The sequence below is a fragment of the Ambystoma mexicanum genome, chromosome 2q (assembly GCF_040938575.1).
Source record: "Ambystoma mexicanum isolate Mex_15411 chromosome 2q, UKY_AmexF1_1, whole genome shotgun sequence".
In the NCBI taxonomy this organism is placed as follows: domain Eukaryota; kingdom Metazoa; phylum Chordata; class Amphibia; order Caudata; family Ambystomatidae; genus Ambystoma; species Ambystoma mexicanum.
Window position 1 is genome coordinate 432,662,676 of NC_090924.1, and position 14,010 is coordinate 432,676,685.

At 47.4% G+C, this 14,010-nt stretch overlaps 1 protein-coding gene across 1 annotated transcript in view; it reads right to left on the reverse strand.

Moving 5' to 3' along the window:
- Positions 1–14,010, reverse strand: part of HDAC6 (histone deacetylase 6) — a 1,945,770-nt gene that overhangs the window by 1,675,860 nt on the left and 255,900 nt on the right. The gene's annotated exons all lie outside the window — the stretch shown is intronic.

Consider the following 14,010-nt stretch of genomic DNA (forward strand, 5'->3'; position numbering starts at 1 on the left):
AGACGGGACAGCAGACAGGAACAATAAAACAGGGAAGAGTCAGATGAAAAGCAAATGCAATGAGACAGGAAGAGAGGGGGAGAGACAAAGAGAGAGACAGGTAAAGCGACAGAGAGACAGGGAAAGAGGAAAAGACGCAGCAGAATTTGAAAAATAAAAACAGAAATCTGAAGTAGCAGGCTACACTTCAAAAATATACATTTATTTAGCTAGGTAATTTAGAAAGGCACACACCCCTTCACTTGCAGAATTGATCATGACCCAAGGTGAATTTTGGTTATTCATGAGCACATTGTAAGCAGGTTCACAAATCTCCACTCAAATCAAATACAAAGTGAAATGAGGAGTTCTTACGTTTGCCATAGACGCTCCAATAATTTTCTGCATCATTAAACAGACAACCGAGCAGTGGGCTTTTTTTTTTAAGTGACAGCTATGATTCTGCCCAGTTACTCAAAAATAAAATGTACCCTGAGCTAAAAGTAGCCATGCAAACAAATGGCCATACTACAAGGCGCTAGCCAAGAAACCCCTTTTCCTAGGGAAGTCGTAACAGCAATGGGTTGAAATATCTACAGTACACCAGGGACAACAAACTGTACCAAGGAATACATATGACCTCATTCAAATCAATAATTACAAGATGGTGCCTATGACATGGGGCATATTTAAAGCCATGGAGCCAGCAACTAAGGATAGCAAAATCACATTACCGCCTAACTACTCAAGAGCTTTCTCTTCTCCTCCTTCCCTCCCCCCCTTCCGTGCTCACCACCCCCCGTCGCTGAGATTGGCTGCCTGATTTCTCAAGAGCCCAATAGGATCCTGGCCCCCTGCCCAATCCCCCCCCAAGCACCCACCCCCCGCTTACGTCTGCACTGCCCAGATCGACTTATTGGGTTTCTTGCTCCAATCCGCACTTACCTCTTTGTGCGCCGCACTTACCTCTTTGGGCGGTAGACCCCCTGCCCTGTGTTAGGCAAGAATTGATGTAGTAACCCTGTGGAAAACTATAAAGGAGTTGTGTTACTCGTACTAATATCATGCGCCCTTGTCGTAACGTTGAAAGGTAGGATCAATCAATACTTCTTGTACTCCAAGTCAAGTTATTGAGCTTTTATTTCTACATTGATTCTTAGAAAAATGCCCTATGTGATTACACGTGTTTCGACAATCTATGTCTTTTTCAAATCAGGGCTAATCCCTGCTAATCCCTGCTACCAACGAGCGTGTTCAGTCTCTAACAGTCCCCCTCCTTAGAGACGGAACACGCTCGTTGGTAGCAGGGATTTAACCCATGACCATTGAACTAAAGCATTCAACTTATGAACTTTGAAACAAACAGATTAGCCCTGATTTGAAAAAGATTACCCCTGATTTAAATAAGACAGATTGTCGAAACACGTGTAATCACATAGGGCATTTTTTTAAGAATCAATGTAGAAATAAAAGCTCAATAAATTGACTTGGAGTACAAGAAGTATTGATTGATGCTACCTTTCAACGTTACGACAAGGGCGCATGATATTAGTACGAGTAACACAACTCCTTTATACATTTTTTGAACAGAGTTAGGGGGCCAGGCAAACTCTGTTACCCAGGCATGCGACTGGAATTGTGAATCACAAATTATTAGCAAAAGGGCGCCGAGGTCCACTTGAGCAGGTACCCACCAAAAAAGGCTCCCCACACCCTGTGGAAAACTACACAAACCTTGTCCTCTTAGTAATAGGTAACCCACCTTTTGGTATAGGCCTGTACTACACAAGTTGGTAGTGTGACTGAGCAGCCAGGCTCGTCTTAAGAAGGGTAAATTTGAGATGTAGAGCTGTAGAAATGAAATCAACCAATACAAGTATCCAAGTACACTTACACTGAAGGTTTTAGTTAAAATAATTATTTATTTAATACGCATTCTTTAAAAAGGGCAATGTATGCAGCAAGCAAATATACTTGTAGATACTCTTTAGAGATGCTTCTTACGCACATCCTACACCCAGAGGTGACTTCACTAACTAGGACAGAAATTGCATTTATATATCACTAGTACACTTTGTAGATTCTGAGGTTTGCAGAAAGTAAGGTTAAGGGAAGAGAAAAGGTTAAACAGGTCCTTAGAGCATGTGAGCACTTTAAATCTTCCAATGAAGTCTAGATGAAAACCTTTCCCAGCAATATTACCAATGTATCACCTATGAGGGACAGTCAGTACCAAAGTCAAATGGAATAGAAGAGTCTGCAGGGAGCCAGGACAGCCAAAGTTAATTTGAGCAAAGTCTATGGAGCCGAGGCAGTTCTTAGATAGTAAAAGTCTTGCACAAAGTTAGAGAGTTTGTTGAAGAAAAATCACTCTAGGGTCACACGCTGTTACACTTGTGAAGGGTAGAGCTGAAATAAACTCTACCAAAGCAGCTACTGCAAGTCTCAACGGAGAAGAGCAAGCTACAGACACTGAGGTAAGTACCCCAAGTGAGAAGAGTACCTTTGGTTAGAAGAGGGTCCAGCTGGCTTAGTCTGGGTGCAGCGATGCAGATCCTGTGTTCCTGGGCCTCAGTCGTGGGGACAAGAGGGAGGACATCTGGGGACTCCTACGGCAGAAACTCGGATGTCGGCGGCAGCTACAGGCTCTTTTCAGATCAGCAGCACTTTGCGGTTTCAGCGCTCGGTAAATAGCACCACCATGGATATTGGATACCTGATACCGGTTGGGCTTCCTTCACTCCTTGAGTCCTGCACTCTGGTGAGGGAACTCAAGCTCTGCTCGTCCTGCTTCTGGAGGGTCCTTGGGAGACTCCTGGAACTTCTGGCCAGTTCACAGATGCACTCAACTACGGATTTCTTGAGCCCTGGCAGCAAAGAAGTACAGCCAGTAGGGGAAAGTGTTCCAGCAGAGTTCGTCTCGGGGTTAGTTGGTCCCCACTAACCTAAGGGAAGAAGTCGTCCCTTCCGGAGCTTCTCTTGTCATTTAGAAAAAGGAGTTTCAGCACAGCAGCAGTGCTTCACAGGGCAGTTGAACGGTCCAGGAGGATGCAGCAAGCCACATTCATGGTTTCTTCATCGGGTTGTTCTTCCCAGTGGTCGACTGCGCCTCTAGTCCCAAAACCCTTGCCTTTTAAGCAGGTTTCTCCCATTCATACACAGCCTAGCTGTCACTCAAACAGCAGGGTGGCTGTCCAGCAACGACAGCCAATCAGGACTGGGTGCATTCAGGTTTCCCTAGAGACAAAGGTCAAGGGAGTTTCGGGCACCTCCCTCACTTCCTGCCCTTCTGGACACACTGGAGCCAGAGGCGGGTTTCAGTACTGAAGCCTGCCAAAACGAACAAATGGCTCAAACCTGGCTTGGTGCACAGAGTAAAACCCAAGAAAGACCTCACAAACAGAAAATGGCGAAAAAAGAAGACCAGGCCATTTTGACAAAATGGTCACCTTTGGGTGCTATACTGCAGCTGGGGATTCAGCCCACGGTAGAAAAGCACAATGGTAGGAAAATTAAATCACTACTACCAGCCATTTAAAGTAGTGAGGGTAACATAAAACATGTTACATGAGTAAGTAGGAAAAGGGGCTACTAAATAACCCCCCAGCACTCCTCATAAGATGTGGTGTGCTGGACCTACAAAGAGAAAAGGTACGTACAGCCAATTTCACTTTACTATTCTTGGGAACAGGAGTTCTCACAAGAAAGGTATTTAAACCTCATGAGAAATCTAAAGGATTTCTCTGTGACACTGCACTGAAGGTGCTGCGTGTCACCATCCAGAAAGTAGATGCCTGTGGAGTTTGTCAGACTCCAAAGACAAAGGAAACACATAATCCAAATCAGGTCAAACCACATGAGAGAGTGAGAAGAAGGGCTCACTCACTCCAGGGTTAAAATTAAAAAGTCCTAAAGTCCAGCAAAAGAGCTGGGGGTCTCGAAGCTTGAAGGGAATTAGCACAGAAATTAGAATTCTCCCCAACACCCTGCACTTGGAATGTCTCTGCCGATGCACTTACCTGTGGCCCTCCAACAGGCACCTCTGGCACTTCCCTCCCCCTCCTGAGGGACCCTAATAGCACTAATCCACATCCCACCCCCATTTTCTATCTCTTTACTGCACTTGCACGCTCTGAATGTCACAAGGCCTACCTAGTAGGACAGCTATTTTGTTTCTTTTATTCTTGGTATATTTCTATATTTCCTGTTCCCTTCCCTTTTGCCTTGTGGCACTTTGATACACTGTCTTGTTGTAGAAGCGCCTTATAAATAACCAATAAAATAAAAAATAAAAATGCAAAGAAAATAGTAATAATGGCATTAAGACGATTAAGAAACCAATAGCGACGGGGCAAATCAGGGACCAAAGAAAAGCCATCCCAGGGATACATTGACCCCAAACTGCCTTACAAATTCCCCCACCACCCCAGGTGTATTAGAAGGGCTTTGAGGAAACCCAAAAGGCACATAAGCTCAGAGGAAGCATGAAAGGTGCACACACTTGGGTGGGGGTGGGGGGGGGGGAAGCAGGTGTGCTACTCTCTGCTCCATAGGGAAACAGGGAGACCGCTACTTCGGATGAGGTGGCTTCCCAGATGGCAGTTATCTAGTAGAAGCTCTGTCACATACATGGTAAAGAGCACCATGTCACAATTGTGAGCGATGTGAAGGAGGTGGAGCACATTGCAAGGGTCTACCACAGAAACCTGGAAGAAAGAGAAGGTCTGAGGACTGCACTCTTCCAAGGGAATCCTGAGCCGTGAGAATCTTAAGAAGAAGAGACTCCTGGCAGGAGGGCGATAATATAGACTGCCTGACAGATTGGAGGGATAGAAATTCTCTTTACCGCCAGGGAAGACTAATGCAGAACCGTGGAATATGGCGACCCACCACCCAAGACCAAGGCAGAGGAAGGAGCAAGTAGCCTGGCCCGTGAGAAAGGAAATTGCCGAGAAGAAGCTAAGGGAATGCAGAAAGGCATGGAGAAGTAACAGAGACCATGAAAGAGGTCTTGTAAAGTCAGAACTGCTAAGAGACTGTGGAGAGGTCGAAAGCAAGTGTTCTCTTGTGAAGAATCCAATGGACACAAACACGGATCGTCTGGCAGTAACCTCCTCCCATCTGGCCTGGGGACGGCAGCTGCTACCTGATCCTGACCCTGGGGGCAGCTGCATGAGGGAGGATCACATGGGAGGAGACAACGTCCGGGTGGATGTCATGACTTCATTCGATGAGACATGGCATCCCCTCATTTGTCCACGAGAAAGACCCCCTTATACCTAATACCTTATTGGCCTACTGTGATGCAAATGTTGCCTCCCCTTAGGGAAAATAGAGAAACCATTTACCAGCATCCTTTAGACCAAACTCCCATCCATGGTCTGAAAAGTAAAAGCTCCAAGAAAACCTTTTTCAGTTCTAAATTCCCTTTATATACAACTGATCTCTCAATGATTCCATATGAAGGAGGTTCTCCAAGTACTGTGCATCAGTTAATATCAGTGGACTCCAATTCCCACAACCACCCAAGTACTGAGACAAGGAGGAAATGATGCAGAGCAGCAGAAGCCAGAAGCTCAATGAGCGTGCTAGTTGTTTTGAAGAAAGTACCTATGCCCAGGACATTTAAAAATGGAAACCAAACTGTGAGAAGCAGCTCAGGAGAAGACGTTGCATCTCCCTTGGAGGCATGCCGAAGCTGGAGGCACGAGTTGGTGTGGCGGAGCAAAAGGGCTCGCCAGCAAAGAGGGAATGAATTGTTGCAAGAGCAAGCAGGGCCACAGAAGCCAGGGACCACGAGATGATTCCTGGGCATTCGGCACATGGATGAAGCAGTGTTACCTTCACCAAGACCTGAAGGCGAGCAGGCATGCAGGAGCAGAGCCGCGGGATAAGGCAGAGCAACGTCAAGGAAGTCCAGAGTGGAAGGCAAGTGTCAGAGCTGCGCCTGCATCAGGGCGTCAGGGACCAAAGACGCCAGGAAAAGTCAGTGGGTCAGCTCAAGGAGACTGTAGGGTGTTTCAGCACCTGTGCCAAACACAATTGGAACTTTGTAACACCACAGAAACAATAAGAGGATCGTTTGTAAGATAAAAAGGCAGAATACCAAAGCAACCGCTAATGATATACGAGTGCATGGAATGCTGATATTATGAAAACAAAGTGATTATTGAAAGCACTAGAAATACTGAATCAAGGAACAGATGTACAACTGTGAATGTACAGAGAGACTAACACATATATGGAAATAAGAAGTCCTGGCAGGCGAGTATACCAGGCAAAGTGCAAGCATATGAGAAGTCCTGGCAGGAGAGTATACCAGGCAGTTGGAAGTGCTTAAGAAGTCCTGGCAAGGAAGTATACCAGGCAGTTGGAAGTGCATGAGATGTCCTGGCAGGGGAGTATCTCAGGCAATTGTAAACCTACAGAGAAGTCCCAAGAAAGGATTGTGTGCAACTGAACAAAGAAGCACAAGGTTGAACAACTTTGTACCTAACAGGATTGTTGTGGGCCAAAAAAAGACACAAAACTGTTGTAACAAGAGACATTGCCATCCCATTGAAAAGTCCAGGGGAAGGGAACAACCCTCTTGAAACAAGGTTTTGTTACCTTAGAGAACGTTTGTGTTGGATTAGTTATATTTTTATTATATTTTTATTTATGACCACTTTTTTGCAAACATCAGGTTAAAGACATTTCCCTTCTCACTTTACTATTTTGTTTGTGGTATGAGGGTCTGGACAGAACGTTTGGACAAAAGGACGGCTTTTGATTTCCGACATCCTGACAAAGACAGGTCCTTAGTATTTGGTTATAGGTAGATGAAACTCTTCTTAGAGCATGGTCAGAGAGGCATTTTCCCAACCCGTTTATGTTAACGAAAGTCTTTATACAAAAACATGACAACTTTGTGTCCAGGTTTCATTTCAGACCCCTCACAGCTCCCTGTGAAGAATTGCCTAGGGAACGTTGGTATTGGTATTTAGACTAGGGCTGAATATTGAGAGATTAGGTTTGTTTATTTCAGAAACCTAGTACATAAAACAACATTAAAAACAATATACAAGCACCATAAAATACAGCAGATGAATTAGGTAATGAACATTTCAATTAGACAATGGGCCTCATTACGAGGTGGGCGGTAAGGGATTACCGGTAAGGGCACGTGTGCCGGTAATCCCTTACCACCCTACTCCGAGTTCCCTTTGCGGGTGCTCCCTTAACGCCTGGTTTTTCCAGGCGTTAAGGACGGGACCCGCAAAGGGACACTGGAGCTAATAACGGTTCCGCAATTTGCGGTACCGTTATAAGTGCCTTCCCCATTCCCATTGAGCCCTATGGGGGCTCAGATGGGAATGGGGAAGGGCCCTGGTGAATGGGGAATTACCGGTCCCGCCAACCTTGGAATGGACCGGTAATTGCTCCATTCACCAGGGCGGAGTCGGTAGGGTTTTGGAGGCAGCCATGGAGCCAATAGCTCCATGGCTTCCTCCAACCTAGTAATGGAGCCCAATGTCAGTAATTTCATGAATAAGAACCTAAAAAGTGATAAAATATGACCTTCATAAAATTTTACAAAGACTTTCCATTGTCTAGTCCATGCTCGGTTAAGAGATCCTTAAACGAGTAACACACAAAGCTCATTCTGTGCTGACTTGTACAAATACAATGCTTCACAGTAGATATATTGCTTGCTTAAAGATTGCTAACAACCAAATATGTTGAAGGTCATTATGCATAGGACGCAGAAATAAAAGGGGATAATCATCCTCATCGGAATGTTGGCACAAAGAGCAAATCTTGTTATTCAGCTTTTTCTACAAGTAGGTAAAGTTCATTGGGGGAAGCATTGTTAGACAAAGTTTATAAAAGAGACTCCTTTCAACCGTGATGGTTAACCAAATAAGGTGGGACTTTTATCCCACTTGTATTTTAGTTATTTAGTAAGTAACAGTTCATCATTAGATATATTCATGAGATCCATCAGTACCCAATCCAAATAAGCGTTCTTTACAGATCTCAAAGATGAGTGGGTGATCTGCTCAGCACTGCCGCATAAATGGACTATATTGATCTTTCCTTCAACGCTCTTCACATGCGTGAACAAGGGCAAAAGCTTAGAACTATAGGCCACTATTACCTACCAGACATAATCTATTATTGTTGCTACCCATATGTTATATACTACTGCCTGCTTACGCGCCCTAGTGGAAAAATTGTAATTTTCTGTAATTTTTGTAAGACACATATTCATCCATTATGCCCTATCCACCTTTGTACTTTACCACTGTAAATTTGCAACCTAAGATGTTTATTGTATCTATGTAAATCTGTAACCTAAATTGTGCATTGTCTTTTTACTGCTGTGCCCTGATACCTTCGGGTCTGGTGCGCAATACAATTAAACAAACAAACTATTCCACCTTGAAACATCAAATATTGCTCCTTTGTAGTCAAACAATTTGTCACTGGTCAACAATTTTAACAGTAATGGCCTAATTGGGATAGCATATACAATTCCCATCACATTGAACACTAATTTAACTGAAAGGCTTGGAGTTCCTTGGGATAAAGAAAATAAACTTTTGTAAAAAGAATTCTTGCCAAGGATCAAACGATCAACTTGATTATAACCCCAAAGCTCAGAGCCATAAAGGATCGACGATGGAGTCTGTGCCCGAAACAATTCTAATGTCGGTGCCACTGCTCCAGTCCCACATTTTGTAAAGAAAACCAGGGTGATGGCTGTGCATCTCCAGGAACAGGTCACATTTCTGGATCAGAGATTGCCAGTTAACGTGTTGAACACATGCCCAGATAGTCAAAATGATCAACATTCTCTATCTGGGCGGCGTTCAGTTTTAATTTTTTTTTTTATTTGTATTTATTTTTATTGCCATTTTGTACAATAATCAAACAACTAAAACATTTCCCCTCCTTTTCCCCTAAAGTGACAACAGCATGGTACAATTTGTTCCTGTCTCCCAATCTATAAATACATATCCCGCACCCCCCACCCACATCTACATGATATCCAATATTCACAGGTTGTGTGGACACCATTGTTTCTTATAGTCACTTTGGAGGTAGGTCAGGACCTTCCCCCATTCTTGCATGAATCGCGCACTCTCCCCTTGGATTCTATATGTAATTCCATTGCTAGCATTATCACATTTTCTGGAGCCAATCTAATTCTCTTGGTGGTGGTTTTTGCTTCCACCTCTGCGTACCAGCCAAGCCACTATCAACAGCATCATAAATGCTTTCCTCTGGGCTTTGGTGGGCAGACTATCCCGAGAATCAAACAAACCCTGCATCCACTCACGTGGACCCAGGGTCCTATGGAACAAGTTACTTACCTGTAACTGTTGTTCTCCAGCATGGGTCTGGCATGGATGTGATGCTGGAAATGCATTGGAGAGACAGGCCTCCCTGTCCTTGTCCAGTGGTCCTTTTTCATTTGTGTTCTTATTGTTTTCTGCCCAGGAGTCCATGTGGGACACCTGGCAGTGAAGCTCTTTCTATTTTTGGTTTGGTGTACAGACCCATGGGATACCCTTATGAGACCCATGGGTGGGGGTACAACCCGGAGCCCCTAGTTTATGTTTTGGGGCACCTGTGTGTAGCCCACAGAGCAGGGTATGGGCTGGTGGCAGCTCCATGCTGAATTTGACAGGTGCTCTGAGTATCCTCCATTTTGGGATACCCAGGCCCTGCCATTGGAATCAGTTGATTCCTGATAGGAAACAAGATGGCCCCTGTGGACTCTTGCTTTCTATTGCCTGTTACCTTGTTTTCCCAAAGACCTAGGAAGCCCCGACTGTGTCCCTTCTCCCTGACTGGCTGTTGGGTGGCAGTTCCATATATGGTGTTGCTGTGAAGTCCAGGCCAGACTGGCTGGAGCCTTCCCAGTGACTGTATGTTGTGGGTACACCTTGTGGGTGGGACCAGGGTGAATGGAGTGTGTGACCAATATGCACTTGTTGTGGATGTCTGGTATGTGGTGTTTGACACAATGACTTAGACAGCCCTGCCCGAAAATGGTATGAATGCAGTGTGTAGTGTTGAATGGCTGGGTACTTGTCCCAATACACATTCCTTGTTGTGAGTGTCTGAGAGGGAGGAGAATGGCCTGAATGCACTGTATGCCTGATTGGCTGAATGACTGCTGAACGCCCTTCTGAGTGATTGGTTGCCCGAGTGTGAACCAGCAGAATGAAAGAGATCAACTAGTATATTTGGGGGCCTCCCCCTGCTAGAAATCGTTCAGAAGCTGAAGTTGAAACTGACGCTTAATCTCGAAGCCGAGTCTGAAGAAGAAGGTTGACTGCTGTCTCCCTTCGCCGAAAGCCGGAAGCTGTCGAGACTGATCCAAGAGAGGACCTGGTTAGGCGCCCTCTTACCGTGCTCCGAGGGACCATCGAGCACCACTAACCTTCGCCGAAGCTCCATGAAAGTCGACCAGGGTCCGCAGGTTTGCTATAACCGCTGGAGGCCCATCGAAGCCGTGTTGCCCAGAAGAGGGGACCGCTTGCCGCTGTGCCGCCGACGACCGGAGCCGCAGCGCTCCTTTGCCTAAGACGTTGGATTCACAGACGCATTTGTTTGCACCGCTGCCCGCCTTATCCCACCGGTGAAGGCCAGGCTGTCAACGTGCCGAGGAGCATCCGCCGGTGGGTTTCCCGCCACCCAAAGACCGTAGAGACGCCGGACGACTCAACGCTCTTGCTGGGCCACAGTTCTTCATAAACTCTTTGCATTCCTGAACTAGCGACATCGAGGTGCCCCGCATGCCTCTTCCTTGCAGGACATCTTCGCTCCGTCATAGACGACCACCGCTGGGACCGAAGCTGCTGCCTCGACGCCGAGTTCACTTTCTTCGAAGGATCTCGACGATCCGTGGCTCCTGATTTAAAGGGAGCCACTCAAGAAGGATCCGTCGACGACTCGTCGTCGAACTCTGCTATTCCAGGTACATTGGGGTGGTAGAAACATTGTAGAAGGAAATCAGACTCATTGAACAATCTATGGACTGGGCTTGTGATATATCTTTATTTTACAGGTTGCCCAGGTGGGGGGGATCTCCCCACAGAACTGTCTCTAGTGGTAGGGGCCAGTATTCTGCCAATTGTTCTAACCAACTGCTTTTCCTCTATGTCTATTGTTGGTTACCTTTATTAAGCGATTTGTGTGACATTTAACCAGAGTACAGTTGATGCACTTTAATGAAATCTAATAATAATTGTGGTACCACTTAGAACTGTATATATTTGCCATTGTAGATTTAATGAGCACAAAGTGAGTTATTGTGATTATGTACATAACCTTGAACTTAATTATATAAAGACTGTGTTTTAACTGATACAGTGTGTGGACATTCCTTTGTGGAGGCTTGGGGACTACACTGTACTTAAAAACCAGCCTGCATCACCTCCTGAGAAGCTAGACCTTGATTGCTTGTCCATTGCTACCGTAATAGAAAATCTTGGCTGGGGTCCTCTGTGCCCCTCCTCTACCATAGATAACCGTGGCTCTGGTCCAAGTAACAACCTGAGGCAGACAACTGTGCAAGGATTCCCAATACCTCCTAGTGGATTCCAAAATAAACCCAGAGCACTAACGCCCTTTCCCGTTATTCCATTGCCATCCAGGTTTCTATGTTGTCTTCAGTTACCCACATACAGCGATTTCCATACTTCTAATTTTTTTTTTTTTTTTAAATTTAGTTTATAGTGCAATTGGTTAATTAAAACCTTAAACACTTCGTAACAAATTGATTTTAAAAATACATATCATTACACCCTAGACATTTAGGGGGTAATTCATAGAATTTAGCGCACAAGTGGCGCACGCGGCTGGCGCACAGTGTGCGCGTGCCAATCCCTGTGCCAGCCGCGTGCGCCAAATCCCATTTCCGCGCACAGCGTATTCATGGATTCCAGCTACCAAAACCAGCCGTGGCGCACAGTGGCGCAGCGACCTTGCAGCAGCGCCAGTTACGCCCCCAAGAACGCCTCTCGCGCAGGGAAAAGCCATCAAAATCCCCAATCCAGCGCAAAGGGCTGCGCTAACCCTGTACCAGCACGGCAAGCGGACTACGTGTATCACTGGGGTGCGCGGGAAGTAGCTCACGTCATTTCAGCTGAGTACGTGTATTTCAGGGGTGCGCTTGAAGTTCCACACGCGATTCCATCAGGGTACGTGTACATCAGGGGTGCACGGGAATTTTCACACGTGAATTCAGCAGGGTATGTGTATATCAGGGGTACACGGAAGTTCCACATGCGAATATCCTGGCTACGTGTATTTCGGGGTGAGCGGGAAATTCCACACGCGATATCAGCAGGGTACGTGTATTCCAGGGGTGCGCTGGAAGTTCCACACGTGAATGTCCTGGCTACGTGTATTTCGGGGTACGCGGGAAGTTTCATACGCAATATCAGCAGGGTACGTGTATTCCAGGGGTGCGAGGGAAGTTCCACACGCGAATGTCAGGGGTATGTGTATCTTGGGGTGCGCGGGAAGTTTCACACGCGATATCAGCAGGGTACATGTATATCCGGGGTGCGCGGGAAGTTCCACACGCGAATGACCTGGCTACGTGTATTTCGGGGTGCGCGGGAAGTTACACACGTGAATGTCCTGGCTACGTGTATCTTGGGGTGCGCGTGAAGTTTCACACGCAAAATCATCAGGGTACATGTATATCAGGGATGCGCGGGAAGTTCCACACGCGAATGTCCTGGCTACGTGTATTTCGGGGTGCACGGGAAGTTTCACACGCGATATCAGCAGGGTACGTGTATTCGAGAGGTGCGCAGAAAGTATCTCACGCAATTCCATCACGGTACGTGTATTACAGGGGTGTGCGGAGAGCACCACACGTGAATTGCACATGTGGGTCCTCCCAGGTGTTCCCTCTACACCCTCCACGGCCCCTGCAGGTGGCCCACACCACAGGGGCCTACCCTGCACATGTCCTGCAGGCACCCCATCCACCATGGCCATGCCCCCCAGCCAACCCACATGTCAATTTGCACTACTGCCCACCAATGCATGTCCCCCTGCACCCCCATCCACCAGGGGCAGCCTCCACCAGGCCCCCACCCATGTCTCCCACCACCCCCACCCCCCAGCCACCAGGGGCAGCCTCCACCAGGCCCCCACCCATGTCTCCCACCACCCCCACCCTCCAGCAGTGCAGGAACAGCCTCCACCAGGCCCCCACCCATGTCTCCCATCACCCCCACCCCCCAGCAGTGCAGGGACAGCCTCCACCAGGCCCCCACCCATGTCTCCCACCAACTCCACCTCCCAGCAGTGCAGGGGCAGCCTCCACCAGGGCCCCACCCATGTCTCCCACCACCCCCACCCCCCAGCCACCAGGGGCAGCCTCCACCAGGCCCCCACCCATGTCCCCTATCACCCCCACCCCCCGGCCACCAGGGGCAGCCTCCACCAGGCCCCCACCCATGTCTCCCACCACCCCCACCCCCCAGCAGTGCAGGGGCAGCCTCCACCAGGCCCCCACTCATGTCCAACTCATGTTCCCCTGCACCCCCACCCCCCAGCACTGTGGGGCACCTGCCAGCAGGCCCCCACCCATGTCCAACTCATGTTCCCCTGCACCCCCACCCCCCAGCACTGTGGGGCACCTGCCAGCAGGCCCCCAATCATGTCCAACTCATGTTCCCCTGCACCCCTACCCCCAGCACTGTGGGGCACCTGCCAGCAAGGCCCCCACTCATGTCCAACTCATGTCTCCCACCACCCCCAATTTAATGAGCACAAAGTGAGTTATTGTGATTATGTACATAACCTTGAACTTAATTATATAAAGACTGTGTTTTAACTGATACAGTGTGTGGACATTCCTTTGTGGAGGCTTGGGGACTACACTGTACTTAAAAACCAGCCTGCATCACCTCCTGAGAAGCTAGACCTTGATTGCTTGTCCATTGCTACCGTAATAGAAAATCTTGGCTGGGGTCCTCTGTGCCCCTCCTCTACCATAGATAACCGTGGCTCTGG